Source organism: Rousettus aegyptiacus, unplaced genomic scaffold, assembly GCF_014176215.1.
Source record: "Rousettus aegyptiacus isolate mRouAeg1 unplaced genomic scaffold, mRouAeg1.p scaffold_m13_p_12, whole genome shotgun sequence".
In the NCBI taxonomy this organism is placed as follows: Eukaryota; Metazoa; Chordata; class Mammalia; order Chiroptera; family Pteropodidae; genus Rousettus; species Rousettus aegyptiacus.
In genome coordinates this window covers 9,513,460-9,529,579 of record NW_023416287.1, presented here as the reverse complement: position 1 = coordinate 9,529,579, position 16,120 = coordinate 9,513,460, and the positions used below count along the sequence as shown (strand labels likewise).

General features: G+C 45.9%; 1 pseudogene; it reads left to right on the top strand.

Moving 5' to 3' along the window:
* The first annotated feature begins 15,309 nt into the window (after window positions 1–15,309).
* On the top strand, window positions 15,310–15,428 carry LOC118610113 (annotated as a pseudogene).
* Window positions 15,429–16,120: the final 692 nt, after the last annotated feature.

Here is a 16,120-nt window from a genome sequence, read left to right as displayed (position 1 = left end):
GAAGGTCCAGCGGGCAGAGCTTGTGTGGGGTGGGAGGGGCCCAGGTTACGTCCAGCAGTTTTGGCCTGAGCGGTTGGGAGGATGGAGTTGGTGCCAGTGGAGATGGGGGGACAGCCAGTGGGACGAGAGCAGAAGGGGCGGACGTGTGAGGGGGTAAAGAACTATTGGTTATCCAAGTGGCGAGGTCAAGGGAACAGTTGGATGATCTAGTGTGGGGTGGGGGGGGAGGTATAAATACCATCAGCGTCTAGATGGTATTTAAAGCCACAGTACAGGATGAGCTTGGGGTCCTAGGGACAGGAGACAGGACCAAGGGCCAATCCCCGGGACTCGACACAGTTAGAACATTTGGCTATGACTGTGCCCAACAAAGATGACAAGACGTTTCCAGCGAGGTGGAGGAGAACCAGGACATGGGGAACCCAGAACCCCAGGGAACAAAGTGTTTGGAGGAGGAGGAAGTGACCACCTCATCATATGCTCCTGACTAGTCAAGTCAAACAAGATCTGAGAGTCAGCCACTGGGCTTAGCGGCATGGTGGTCACAGGTCACTGGCACGCAGAAGCACTTGATAAATCTTGGCTGATGGAATGTCTCAGATGACCTCGAAAGACTGCCACGTCGAGCCACGAGGAAGGAGCAAAGAAAGAGATACGAGTTCAAGCCTGGCTCGGGCATTTTCTAGTCGTGTGACCTTGGACGAGTTCCTGCCCGCCCCAGTTACTCCCCAACGTTGTCAGGGTAGATGAGATCATGAAAAGGGAAGTGCTTCTCAGCCTTGGAAACTGCGAAGTGCCTTCATACAGGCCAGGGATTGTTGTCGACTGAGCATCATGGGAAGACACCTCCGCCGAAATCAACTCGCCAAGGTCGCTGAGTTCTGCAGACATCACTCAGCAGAGAACAGACAGATCGAGAATGCTCAGCCTTTCAAGAATGGAGCCTCTTTGTTAGCCCGAGGTCCAAACCCTACCGCTTCCTGACAAAGATATAATGTGTGTATCATATTAATTTAAAAACTATTTTCAATAGGAAATGCACGCGCATGGTAAAGAATTCAAATATAGAAATGTATGCAGAGAAATGCTGCCTCCCTCCCATCCCTGACCCTCTGATGACCTCGGAGGCCATTCCTGTGGCCAGTTAGCAGGGGCGCCTGTGCATACCAAGCACAGTGCCTCCCCCTCCTCCTTCCACGGACACAAGCGGTGACATGCCACCGGCGCCACTCTGCTCCTCACTGTTCGCACTCATCCGTCTGTCCGGGAGCCTTGCTCCCTGTCAGTCCGCATCGAGCCATCTCATTCCTTTTAAATGGTTCTGGAGTAGTGACCCCTGGGCTGCTGTATCATAATTTATAGAACCACCTCCAATTGATGGAAATTTGGGTTGTTAACGAAAGCCTTTGGCTATTATGCACGTTGCAATGATAAACATCCTTATTCATCTGTCTCGAACAAGGGTTGTCCGTAGGAAAAACTCGGCGGCGGAATCGCTGGAACAATGGATCTCGGTACATTTAAGCTTTGGTCGAATTTATGCAAAAGTCCGTGTGTGTTTAAAATGTGCTGATGTTGCCATAATGCCAACATGCATGCTTTTCCATGGCGGGTGAGAGAAGATACATGAAGGCAAATTTTCAGGAGCTTCATTCTGTGTGTACTGGGGTGGGGGTAGATTTGGGGGCTCTATAATCCCTGAGACCTGAGATCGCTGGGTACTTCCGGAGGAAGTCTCCAGCCTGGGGCTGGACATTCTAAGGAACAGATGCTCATCGTTTTGACAGAGCTGGAGCCTGTGTGCTGGAAGATGCCAGGCAGAACTGGATTTAACCATTCATTAGCAGGAAAGATATTTGTCAGACCCATACAGTATTAGCTCTGTGTTCAGCCCTTAGGACATGCAGAGAGATATTCCTCAAAAAAAACCAGAGTCTGGTGAGAGGAGATCAAGTCAGATCTCAAGAAGATAATTAAATTACGAAGCTAGAGAGTAATAAAAATTCCAGTATGCTAGCTAGCAGGTACAGAATACTGTTTTTTGATAAGGTATTAGGTGAACTAAGATGTCCAAATTTGCAGTAATAGGTACCAATTTTTTTCTACGCTCCAGCAGTACCAAGTGCCGGGCAAAGTGGCGTCATCGCATGTAAATGTCAGAACGATCCCCTAAGATTGGAGCGATCGTTGTCTCCATCTAGAGATGGGGACACTGAGGCTCAGAGAGGCTCATCCGGTGTCCCAGGGTCGCCCAGTAAGTTAAGGGCAGCATCAGGATGTGAAGGCTGTTCTGGTCTGTCTGATCCCAAAGCCCACTTGAAACGCTCTGCTCCGTACCCAAGCAGAACTTCCTGGAATGGGTCGAGCCCGACCTGGTAGAACAGGTCAAACTGAGAACTTCAGAAAGTACCAGGAGGCCACTGCCTGGCAGGGGACGCTCAAAGCGTCGGACAGACTTCAGGGGGCGGAAACAGCTCCCAGTTCCCTCCTAGTGCCTGAGAAGCTGCCACCTGGATGAACCCAGAGACAGGCCAGACAACGAAGGACGAGCGCCATCAGATCCCACGTGTAGGAGGCGCCTAGACAGGCGCGTTCACAGGGACGGGGAGCGGAGGGCGGTGGGTCGCCAGGGCCTGGAGGACGGGGCGGCGGGGGCCAACGTCAGCCGTCAGCCGGGCGTGGAGCTCCCCTTTGGGAAGGCGATAAAGTTCTGGAGAAGGACGGCGCTGACGGTGGCACGCAGTGTGACCGGGCTGAACGCCACCGAACCTTCCGCGTACGGTGGTTAAAATGGTAACTTTGATGTTACATAGTATGCTTTACCCTGGTTTTTAAAAAAGTGCCTGAGAGTCATCCTTGCCTCCTCTTGTGTTTGTGTGTACGTGGACACACACACACACACACACACACACACACACACACACACAATTCAACAGTAGACAAAGGCTTTCACCTCGAAATCAGTCTGAGCCCAGCTCCTCCTTGGCACCCTCACTGCTACCCACCGCAGCCCGAGCTCACGCCGACGCCGGCCTCTGTCCTCTGCTCCCCATGGGGCCTCCCTGTGAGCCAGGCCATGACAGATCCATTTACTTCCCAATTTCAGCGTTATTTTCCTGGAAAAGCCTCCTCTGACCACCCCCAACTAAGTTAGCAACCCCCTCCCCAGTTTTATTATTTATTTATTTTTATTTCTTTACACCTACAGCACCTGGTCTTCCTAGGTGGTCGGTCTCCCATCCGAGTACTAAGCAGGCCTGACCCTGCTTAGCTTCCGAGACCCGACGAGATCAGGCACGTTCAGGGTGGCGTGGACGTAGACCCTCCCTGGTTTTAATCTGTCCCTTTACACTTTTTCTTTTTCTTCTTAGCACTTACCACATTCATAAGAACAGATTTATTGGGGAGATCATTCGTGGAATGTCAGGCTCCGTGTCCATGACTGTCACCTCTCAAATGCACTGACCTTTAAGGACATCTTTTTGCAGGGCGTCCCTGGCCTAGGACAGGTCCCACAATGTGGGACGTGTGCAGCTCAGTGTGGCCAGATGGCTGAGGTGCAGCCAACCCAGTCCATGGGGAGTCTGGGAGCCGGCTCCCTGCTCCAGGAAATACTTGCTCCTGGAATGCATAACTGTGAACCAACCCAAATAGCTGACTTATCAAGGCTAATAACTTGCTTGTCCAGTCTCACTGCAAAATCCTTGCTTTGCTGTGCCCAACAGGCCCAACTATATATATGTCAAACTCTGCCAATTCTCACCAATTCCCTATCTTGCAAGACCTGTCTTGAAATTACCTTTTTTAAGACCCTTTAAGGATCCTCCCTAGATTTCATACTTCTGAGATACTGCTGACTCCCTCAACATACTTTTGCTTGAAAAACTGGTTTTTCTGGTGATGGCTCTGAGGAGTCAAAAGCTGACATTGGAATCTCTTTTTCACAGCAATCTAGTTTTCATCCTAACAAAGCCACTGCCTGTTGATACAGAAAGACACTTATATGGGCAAGTCGATTCTGATGACAGCCTGTTGAGTGTAAATCCTACACTGTGAGGTCGCCCTAGAAAACCCCTTCCTGACCGCACAGTAGACACTACACACACACTGTCTCTCAGTTGGCTCAACCTGACCAACTCCTCCTCTTCCCCCGGAACAAAATAACCCTTGAACTCCAGACGAAGCAGTTGTTAAAAGGTAAATTGTGTGCAAAACATGCATCTTTCATTGCTAGAATCACACTTGCTCTAAGGAATAGACTTGGGCTGACCCACTCTTTTTGGTTTGCCCAGGATCCTTCCAGTTTTAAAACTGGAAATCCCGCATCCCAAGAACCCCTCGGTCCCAGGCAAACCGGGACAATTGGTCACCCTAAAAGAAAGCCGCCCTGGGCGAGGCACACTGGGACCAAGGCTGATCTGAGGACCAGTGGGTTCAAGTGTCCATCACTCCCTTCCTCAAGATCAAGTAGGATGGTGGACAGATGCTCAGGTACACAATTTTAATTAGCGACGTATAGACAAGATACTCCCAGAGGACGCACCGGAAATGGGAAACTGAGGCCGCTTCTGGGAGCGAGAGTCTGGGGCGTGGGTCACGGGGGGAGAGGGGAGACCACTATTTGTTCTTTTGATTTTGTACTGTGCAAATATATTGCTTATCTAAGAAAATACACCCATTCACGAGTAAAATGTCAACACACTTAGGTTTCTTTGCAAAGTATGCAGATCGATGAGTATGGTTAAGCTACAGGGCCTTAGAATGAGGATCCACTGCTTTGTCTGTCAAACACTAATGAATTCTCTTAAATTAATCTGTTTTTCTGACCTGAGGCTCTGCATTTCTTAAGTGTAGACATCACCTACACTGTTTCTTTGTTTGCTCCATAGTCCCTTTTGAGGTACTTGGTAAACTGTTCCTCTGTTCATTCATTCTTAGAAGCAATCGGGTGTGGACTTTGAAAAGTTTGCCTCGAGGGCCCAGAATTTAAACTTCTTCGGTGGCTCCACCACAAGCCCACTGCACACCGCTTATTAATCATTCTCTCACCTCCCTGGCATTGATATTTTTATATATTAATTTGTTCTCGCTTAAGGGGAAGAAAATTCTGTTGCTGTTAACAAAGTGTGGGCTTTTTAAACAAGCCTGCCGGCACCCTGACGCCTCCTTCATTCTGAGTGGGCTCTACCCTAGCAACTCAGAAGGCAGCCTCTGGAACAGCACCGGAACTAGGAAGAGGCCAGGGAGGCTCAGGGCCCCCCACATTTAAGGAGGTGCTCGCCCTCAGGCACCCAGTCTGCACTCATTAGCACAAGCCCTGCGTTTGTGCCTCCTTAATGCCGCCTTCTGGGTGTCTGCTTGCCCCGCCTTGTCCCAGCCCAGCTTCCCAGTGCAGGGCTGAAGAGTCTTAGCTCTGTAACTGACCAGGAGATGGCCAGGCCCAATGACGTTTAATGTCCTAAGGTCTCGGGATCTTCAGCGATGAAGTGGGCAACTTGATGAGTGCTGAGATGGTGCTTCTAAAAAAAGCATGAGCAGTGTGCTCCTCACACAGTAAACACGCAACTGTTTGCCGTCCTTTATTACCATGGATAAAGATAGACCAGAACTGCAAGCAAACATCATTGTTCGGGAAGGTCTGGGAAGAGCTAGCGCTTAGGGAAGTTCTCGCGCTCGGGGTCATCGCGAGAATCCCACATGAGGAAGAACTCTGTGTATAAGGCTCAATGGTTCCAACTTCCCCTTCTGTTCACTTCCTTTTCCCTTAAATAAGTGCAGAGTGTGCACATAAATAGCTCGGCATGTCTGCATGCTCTGGGTTGCAACCTTTTTCTTTTTCCCAAATAGATCTGTTTGGGGATGGCACACTTAGCCAATATTGTTTTTCGGTCGACGCCATTTCTTCCCAGGGCCAAGCCTCGTCCCCACCCCCAGTCGCTTTTCCTTTTTCATCCCACAGACAACAAGAGAAGCCGTAGCAGTCCTGAGTCTCCAGATGAGGAAGCCAGGCTCGATCCCCAGATCGCTCAGCACCTCCCTCACTACCCACACGCCGGCGGCGTCATTATAAATAGCAAGATGCTGCTTCCTGTCTGGTGATTGTCAGTCCTCCCTGGGCCACGGTCTCACCTGAGTTTTTTAAAGCACAGATCTCTCCAGAAATTCTGGATTAATTGGTCTGGGGAGAGAACCAGGCATCCATACAGTTTTGAAAGAGCCCCAGCTGATTCTAATGTGCAGCCGGGGCTGGGAACCCTGGCACTCAAAGCTTTAAATGAGCTCTGAAGAGAACTCAGAAGGGGAGTTTCTGAATTTCGGCCATTAATGAGACTTGTGGGTGTGTGTGTGCACACGCACACACATCAAAATTGCAGCTTTACAGTCAGAAAGACTCCCCTAGCCCCAATAACTTAACTCTTCAAACAGCTATGATTCAGGGGGAATGTCTACCTTTCTAAGCTGCCTTGAGCACACGTCAAGAATCACTTAGAGGGTTTTTAAAACACTAATGGAGGGACCCACCCCAGAGCTTAATGAAAAGGTTAGGTGCGGCTGAGAAGCTGAATTTCTAGCAAGTGCCCTGGAGCTGTTTTTGGAACACACCTTGGGAAACACTGCTCTGAGTTGATCACTATAGTAATGAATGACCTCTGATCAGTTTCATCATGTCCCACATCAGATCCATCCTTGGTGCACGCAAGGTGCCTCTCCTTGCAGCCTCCCAGAATGCGGGCCCATTATTGTCATTGTTTGATGGATGAGATCACGAAGGCTCCCAAACGTTAAGTGACTTGTCCAGGGTCACCCAGCCAGAAAGTTGTCAAAGTATGGGTCTGAACGCTGGTCCAGCTACAGTCAGGACAGAACCTGTGCAATTAACTTCTTTCTAAGCATCAGAGCAAGCGGTCCCATCACCTATAAGTAGAAGCCGCTGCGCGCCCAAGGCTACCAGAGGCCTTTTCGCCTCCCGCTCGAATTTCAGCTCTTTGCAAAGGGGCCTTCGTTAAACTCCGTGGAGGAATGGCGCCCCCTGGTGGCAATTTGGAGCGCCGCGTTCCGCTTCCCTGGCTTGGCGCTCTGCTTTTGAGTCATCTGCATTCTTCGGCCGGATTAGGAACATGGAAAATATTATTCAGTCCATTCCATCCTCAGAAAGAATTCAGGGTGTTGAAAGCGGGTGGGGACTTCAGAGCTGAGGAATGTAAAGGAAGGGCGGTGGACCAAGCCCTGGGGAGTTCAGGGGGGCTAGAGTAAGAGAGTTAAGATGGTGAACGCGAGGGAGAACAATCCGGACTTTGACCCTTGACCTGCCCAAGGACTCCTGCTGAGGAATTTCCAAGACGCAGTTCAGAGGCTTGTGATAAAAGTGTTGCGTTGTCTGTGAATGCCAGTGCCGTCTTCACGATCTGGTCCATTTGTTCATTTATTTATTTATTCAACAGATATTTTTTTGAGAGCCTACTGTGTGCCAGCACTGTTCTAGGTGCTGGAAATATAGAAATAAACAAAACGACTGAATCCTTGCCTTATGAATGAATGAATGAATGAATGAATGAAAGAAACACATAGATGAAAATAAGGGAAATAGTCTCCAGACTTCACTGAGAAGATGACATTTAAGCAAAAACTTGAGAGAGGAGTGGTTAAGGGAGAAATGGTTATTTGGGGGTCAGGGGAGAATGTTCCAGGAAGAGGGAATAAGAGCAAAGGCCCTGGGGCAGGGACACGCATGTCTGGCATGTTTCCAGATGTGCACGAGTTCTTGATAATGGAGTTAGATAGATATTTTATTAACTAGGATCCACGTGCCCTGCTAGTAAAGGAATCGTTTTCGGCAAATTGACTTACTTTCAAAAACTTACTTATTTCAGCCTGATCACGGGAGGTTGAAGGGTGAACAGGAGGTAAGAAAGAGCGGGTAGCAGCTGAAAGGAGAGAGCAAGGAAATGGGGCATTCCCTGGGAATGACATCCAGGGACAGGTCCAGGTGGATAAAAATAGTAAGACTCGAAGGAAGGTAGGAAGGAAGGAAGGAGGGAGGGAGGGAGTGAGGAAGGGAGGGAGAAAGAGAGAGAGAGAGAGAGAGAAAGAAGAAGGAAGAAAGAAAGAAAGAAAGAAAGAAAGAAAGAAAGAAAGAAAGAAAGAAAGAAAGAAAGAAAGAAAGAAAGAAAGAGAAAGAAAGAAGACTCATGTGCATGTTGGTCTTTGGTGGTCCCAGGATTTGGGTGCCAGGTACTGCCCTCTTTCTGGATGATCTTGTTCGGTGCCAAGATTTTAAATGGCACCTCGATCTTGATGACTTCCCCATTGATGTCCCCTACGCATGTCCAAATCTACAGATTGGTATCTCCAGCCATTATCACTGGTGCCGAGCAAAATTCTTGCCTCCTTCTTGCCCCACCAAAATCTGGCTCCTTCCATGTGGCTTTGATAAGCATAAAAACAGGAAGTGGTCCTTCTTCTCTTGTTTCCCTCCCACTCCACATCCAGGAGCAGCAAGCCCTGTGGGCTCCAGCTCCCATTCGCATCTCCACCACCTCATCACGCCTTGGTCTCCCTGCCTCCACCCTTGTCCCACTGCAATCAGTTTTCCACCCAGCAGTCAGGTAGATCTGAAAAAGCAAACCAAATCATGCCAGACCCCTACTTAAAATTTTCTATTAGTTTTCCTTAACAACCAGGATAAAACCCAAACTCTTTTTCATGGCCTCCAAAATCCTCCATGATCTTAACCTAGACTCTAATTTCATCTCTGCTTCTTTCATTAGATTCCAAACAGTCTAGCTCTCCCTTATATTGTTCAAAGTTTCCCTTCCAAAGGAATTTTGCTTGAGATACTCTCCTCCAATATTGTAAAGGCTCAGCTCCTTCACATTCTCCATTCTTAGCTCAAATGTCACCTCCTTGAGAGGCCTACCCCAGGCCCGTTCTAAAGTGGCCTCCCAGCTGGATGCTTTTATGCCGAGATGGTCTCCCTGCCCACTGTGTCCCATAAGTCACAATCGATCTCCACTACTCCAGTGTTCACTCATTCCTGCCACTCGGATCCAGGACGAGACCCAGATCTCGGCCTTCCACAACCCTGGTTTTGTAGCCTTTCCTTTGAATCAACAAGCTATCCTACGGTCTACCAATGAATTCCTTTTTCGCTTAATTCAGGCAGAGGTGGTTTCCAACACTTGCAACTAAAGACCTCTGACGACGACGGCCTCCATTATTAGGATGCCAAGAAAATTTGCTGTACTGTACCTGAAAAATGCTTTAGGCTGATAAAATAATTAGCATAATGCTAATTGAAGAGGGAATAATAATAGTAAATTAAAAACATGTAGGTTCTCTATCTGTACAAAGAGCAAAAGAAAAGAGTAGATTAAACAAGATAGATTTTTATTTCTTTGATAGTCCAGATCTAAGGAGTCAAGAGCTATTTGGGTCGCTCTATGTTATCTGGCTAGGTCCCTGGCTCCTATCCTGTCACTCAGTATCCTCAGCATGTGGCTCCTGCCTTATGGGTCAAGGTGGCTGCTTCAGCTCTCAAGTGGGAAGAGGAAGGGTGCTTGCCTTTCCTTTCAAGGCCTTGGTCCAGGAGTTGCTCCCATCCCATTGACCAAAACTTTGTCATGTGGCCATGCCTAGCTGCAAGGGAAGCTGGGAAATACAATCTTTAATTGGGAAGCGGTATGCTTCCTTCTAGTCATACCCTGCAAGGATAACTCTATCCTGATTAGTAACATTGCAGGCATACATTTTACATTTACGCGAGTGGCGTTGTGTTATAGAGTTCATCTGGTTCCCTTGCCCGCACTGTTTTTAAGATCCACTCACGTGCCTGTGAACTTTTGGTCCATTTCTTGTTACTGCTTCCGCGTCCTCTGTGCATCCACCTCATTTTACCAATGCACTCTCCTAGCAATGGGCTCCCATTCCTGCCTCCACATCATTCATTGCCATAGGCATCTTTGTGCATATCCCCTTGGACTGAATGAGCGGCTCTGTGGGATCTGTACCCGGGAGAGGAGATGCTGGGTCATGGGTTATGTGAATGGGTGGATGGCCAGGGTGCTCTCCAGCCTAGCTGCTCCCTGTCTTCACTCTCACCAGCAGCCATGGGAGTTTCGATAGCCCCAAGAAAGGTATTTTATTCGCTTTCATCAGAACTGTAGTTGGGCATCTGTTGTTTTTCATGGCCATATCATTCTTCCCTTTTCTGGTCACGGCACCCTAGTATTCTTTTGGGGGAACTACCTGCCTCCGATTCTCAATCCCTGTGATTCAGTAGGTGTGCTCCTGAAGCGAGCACACAATCCCCATGATTCAGATGGGACTGACCTTGCTCTCTCACATCCTCGTTTGACCACGTGACCGAACACTGGCCAATCAGCACTGTGTCTCTCCCAATCACTCCGGTCAAGGCAGACGACTCAAGCTGGGACAAATTATAGCCAACCCAGGACTTTTACTGGAACTGTTGCTGGAAAGGCTCTCCCCCACCCCCACCCTGGGGTGGCTAAGCTAGTAAGTCTGGAGCTGCTGGAGGCCATCATTGCTACCATCTCAGGGGAGGATCTGCTTGAGGGTGAGGCCTTCACAGAAGAAAACCTAGCTGAGAAATGAAGACTAAGTCTCGATGTGCCCCCTGGAACCAACCATGCCTGAAGCTGATGTGCCCCGAAGCTTACATTTACATAAGCCAACAAATTCCTTTTCTGCTTAAGCCAGTTTGAGTTGGGTTCAGGCTACTCACAGCCAAAAGAATTCAGACTAACTCGCAGCCCTTACACCACCCATTCTGCTGCCAAGCACACTATAGGTCACAGGACAAATATTTGTTGAATGAATGAGTGAGTCCACGTGTGGGAATAAATGAGAGATGAGAAACATGTAATACATAAATACTCCAATGAGCTCTCCAAGAGTTTAGATGAAGTAATACTTCTGGGAAGGCCCATAAGTAAGAACATGAGCTTAAAATGTTTCTTTGGCTAAATTCAAATTCTAAAGCAAAACAAGGCATAGGCAAGCTCATTCCCTATGCTTGGGTTTTGTTCCTCCTGCTCTCAGACAAACAGGCAATCCTCATTAGGTAACTTAAAACCCAGCCACATTCCCCCCCCCCCCCCACCCCTGAGGGATCAAGACTAGACAAGCAGGCGCAGGAACTTCTCTCCTGCAGCTTTCCAGGGATGTTTTCCTTTGGGCTTATTTTTATGAAAAGTGTGTTGCTGTAGGCACCGAGAAACCCTAAGAGAGAGCACATCATTGTCACCCATCTGACCGTGATTTGAACTAAAAATAGAATTTGATGTTTTTGGGCCTTTGAATTTTTTTATTCAATTAAATGTAATGTGTGGGGTGGGGGTGGGGAGGAACACACAAAAAATGTAATATGTGTAGTTGATTTTAAAATGACCAAAGGTCAAGCAGAACAGGGGGGCTCGTATGACAGGCCAGTGTCCTTTCCACCTCTGACCAACGCCCCATTTGCCTTCTCCAGAGGCAGCCACATCACCAGCTTCTCTGGTCACTTCCCAGAGGGTCTCTGGGCATGTACAAGCTCTATTAGTCAAAGTGGTCAACTGCCAAGGAACAGAGACCTGTGCTGGCTAAACTAAGCTGCAAGAGGGTTTATTGGAAGGCTACGGGAGCTTACAGAATCACAGGAGTGCTTAATAAACAAACAAACAAATAAATAAATAGATAAACAAACAAACAAACAACAGGAAAAGAGGGAGCCTAAGCATGCAAAATTCTGTCCAGGTGAGTAAACAAACAATCAAACAAATAGATAAACAAACGAACAAACAACAGGAAAAGAGGGAGCCTAAGCATGCAAAATTCTGTCCAGGTGAGTACCGCCGCCACCACTGGACACATTTTCGGCCAGACACTGCCCCTGCCTGAGCACACACCGATTCTGGTTACTGACCACCACGTGCAGGGGAAATCTAAACTCACCGTCCACTTACCTTAGCATCACTGGCTCAAGAATGGAAACTCCTGGGCAGGAACATCTGATTGCCCAGGTCATGTGCCCTTGGCCAGGTGGTGGAGAGAAAAGTCTACTTGTAATTTTGAGAAATCTTGCTACATTTCTTTCCAAGAGATCATTTCAGTCAACGCTTTTATCAATAACCAGGAAGAATTTATGTTGTGCGATGCCAAAAGAGCATAAATAAGATTTTGAACCAAGAGTGGATGACTTCTTTTTTTGCATATTCTATAGCATTGTGAAAGAGGCTACAAACATCTAACAACTCTCAGTGGGGTTGTCTAAATCCCTACAGGATTCAGGATCCCTTTATAGTCCTGGATAAGAGGAGAAGGAAGCCACCTGGGTTATACTGTTGTAATTGGCCCCCCATGGCCCTTAGGTGATCCCTTTGAAGATGAGTCTCTGCAATGGGAAGGGGGTCTGATTTGTTTTTATCTCTATTTTTAAGCCTTGAATTTCCAAATCATTAAAAAAGAAATCCTGGGGGTACCAACTCTCAAGGAGCCCATTAAGATTTGACTTTGGGGAATGGGCTTTTGAATTGCCAAGCAAAATGAAGTCTTAAATATAATTATGGCATTATGCTGTTGTGTCTAAGTAGCATAAGAAATGAATCGGTTAGGAATATTTGGGGCTATAAACAGCAGGAAAGTTCATTAAGAGTGGCTTACATTTTCTCCCAAAACGAGGAATCTGGAAGCAGGTAGCTGCTGTTGCTGGGTGAATTATATGAGAGCCAGCTACTCTGTGGTCATCTTGGCCTTTTTCTCTTGGGGCAGCAAAATGGCTGCTGCAGCTCCAGGCATCACAGCAGTGTCCAAGGCAGGAAGAGGCAGGGGAAGGGCCAGAACCAGTTGTGTTTGTCCCTTTTATCAGAAAGCAAACATATTCCTGGAAATGCAGCAGCATAGTTGGCCACCATGACTGCAAAGGATCTTTCTAGTTTCTAAAATAAGAGGAAGAGGATAGTTAGAGGCTGGGAACAGTAGCTGGCTCACCCAGTTGGCTATATCTACCACAAGAAACATCAGAAAAGCCATAATATTTTTGGAATATTGAAATCTCTCATCCTTCCTCCAGTTCTTGCACCTGAATGATGGCCGCTGCATAATTTTTCATGTCTGTATACATCCACAGGAGACTTAATAGTAATTTGCTATGTGAGCTATTAAAGCTTATTAAAATGTGGTATTCATGAACTAAAATTAGCCAATTTATCCAAGCTGTTGTTCTGCCAAGTTAATCTGGCTGCCACTCAATGCTTGATGGCCTTGCCTTTGTATAAATAGCTGAAATTCCTACAATTTAAGGAAAAGACACTTTGTTATCAGCGTTATCTTGAATTGGTTACACTTCTGGATGGCTGCTTCTGTTGCCTGTGTACAGAAAGATATCATACCCTATTGTGGGTTGAATTGTGTCTTCTAAAAAGATATGTTCAAGTTCTAAGCCCTGTGCCTGTGAATATGACCTTAGTTAGAAATAGAGTCTTTGCAGATATAATTAGTTCAATTAGGATGAGGTTGTATTGAATTAGAGAAGGTCTTAATCCAATGACTGGTATTCTTATGAGAAAACAGACCCTTGTGTTCTGTTAGTGGGACTGTAAAATGGCGCAGCCACTGTAGAAAACAGTTTGGCACCTCCTCAAAAAATTAAACATAAAATTATCTTATGACCGAGCAATTCTACTCCTAGGTAGATACTCGAGAGAACTGAAAACCTATGTCCACATAAAAACTTGTACAAGAATGTTCATAGATGCGTTCTTCATAATAGCCAAATAGTGGAAACAACCCAAATGTCCATCAAATGATGAATCAACAAAATGTGCTGCATCCATACAATGAAATATTATCCAGTCACAAAAGGGAATGAAGTACTGATACATGCTTCCTGAGTGAGCCTTGAAACATTATGCTAAGTGAAAGGAGCCAGTTACAGAAGACCACATATTGTATGATCCCATTTATATGAAACGTCCATAATAGGTAAATCTAGAGAGACAGAAAGTAGATTCACAGTCGGCAAGGGTGGGAGCGGGGGGCTGGGGAATAGGGAATGACTGCTAATGGGTATGGGGTTTCCTTTTTAAGTGATGAAGATGTTGTAGTACTGGGTGGATAGAGGTGATGGTTACACTCTGCTGAATACCCCATATGGCTAATTTTATGTTATGTGAATTTCACCTCAGTTTAGAAGGAAGAGGAGGAGGAAGAGAAGGAAGAGGGAAAAAATAAAAAGGAAGAGCCATAACGGTTATTGCTGGTGGCCGTATGGAGGAAATCCTTATATACTTGTATATTGTTGTGACATTTGAACAATGTCTTTTAACATTTCTACGGGATGGGTTCCACTCTTAGGAACCAGTATATAAGGATATGAGTGCAGGAAGATGCATGCAGTATTGTTTATAGTGGCAAAAATGGCAAACAAAGTAAATACCCATCCGTAGAGAGAGGTGGAGTAGATCATGGTATAGCTATACTACAGAATATTGCACAAGCATTAAAATGCTTTTTGCCAGATGACCTGCAGGGATTTCCATGTGAAACTGTTAAATGAAAAAAAGCAGAGGGTAGAAAAGAGAGGATAACTTCATCCTATTTATTTAAACTCCTGCGTATCCAGTATGTTTATGTGTGTGTGTGCACATATATATGTATTTCTTTGTATATTTGTATTTGTGTCCAAATACATGTGTGTATATGCATTTGTATGAAATTACATAGGCATGGAGAAAAAGCTGGGAGTGTACAAACTAGAGATGAGGAAGGAGGAGGAGGAAAAGAAGAAAAGAAGTCGAGGAAGCCAACCAGAAAAAGGAAGAGAAAACCAAAAAGATTTTACTAGAAAAGGAACCCCCTCCCAATATATAAGATATGGTCACCTTTATGATTTTACCTAAAATTATATACATGTGCATATACGTGTACAAAAACTTTGAGAATGGAGGAGGAGAATTTGAGGGAAGGTGGTCAGAAGTTACAAACTTCCAGTTATATAATAAATAAGTGGTAGGAACTTACTGTGCCACACGATGACCATAGCTAACACAGCTGTCTCACGGACAAGAAAATTTTTAAGAAAGTAGATCCTACTAGTTCTCATTACAAAAGCATTTTTTCTTTTCTCTTTTTTTCTTTCCTTTCCTTTTATTGTATCTTTATGAGAAGATGGATGTTAGCTGAACGTGATAAATGCACCATTCATTTAACAATATACGTAAATCAAACCATCCTGCTGTATGCCTTAAAACTAAACAGCGATGTATGTCAATCATTTCTCAATAAAACTGGAAAAAGAATTTTTAAGTCATCTATGGCCATGCCACCCTGAACCAGCGCGATCCCGTCTGATCTTGGAAGCTAAGCAGGGTTGGGCCTGGTTAGTACTTGGATGGGAAACCACCTAGGAAGACCAGGTGCTGTAGGCGTAAAAAATAATAATAATAAGGGGTTGTAAACTGACAAGGTCCTTGCAATCTATGAGGTCAACCAAGGGTTGCCTCACCTAAAAAATAAATAAATAAATACCCTTTAAAGCATAAACCTGCTTTTATCGCACTGTAGTCAATTAAATGAAACAACATAGAATTAAAATTACCGTTTCTTTGGCTTTATTGTTATCAGTTAAGCTGTGGCGTCTTCTTCATGTACAATGTAAAGATGCATATTTGCATGGACAGTATTTCTGGTATATCATTTTCCACTTATTTGGCATTAGAATATGTACGCATTATGAGTCAAATATGAATTATTCAGTCTTTCCTAAAGTATATCCAGAATCTCCCATATTGACTGATGTGATTAAATACTTAATATGAATGCTCACAGCACCCTACTCCCAAAGAAAAGAGCATTCAGTCTTTGCTCGGCAATGAAGCCATCGAAGATTGCTTTTGCTCACTAGTTTCCTTGGCTATTTCTGATACCTCAAATGAACTAGGAGATAGAGAAGGAGCTATGGAGTAGATGTCTGTATTTTTACCTGCTAAACATCCTTTGTAGAACATTCCTGCCCTCATGGGCTATGAAGGGATTTAACCCTCACCCCTAACTCTGCGCAGCTCAACTTCTTCGTAAACACATGGCTGCTTCCACTCCTGAACAAAATCGCAGTTCTCTT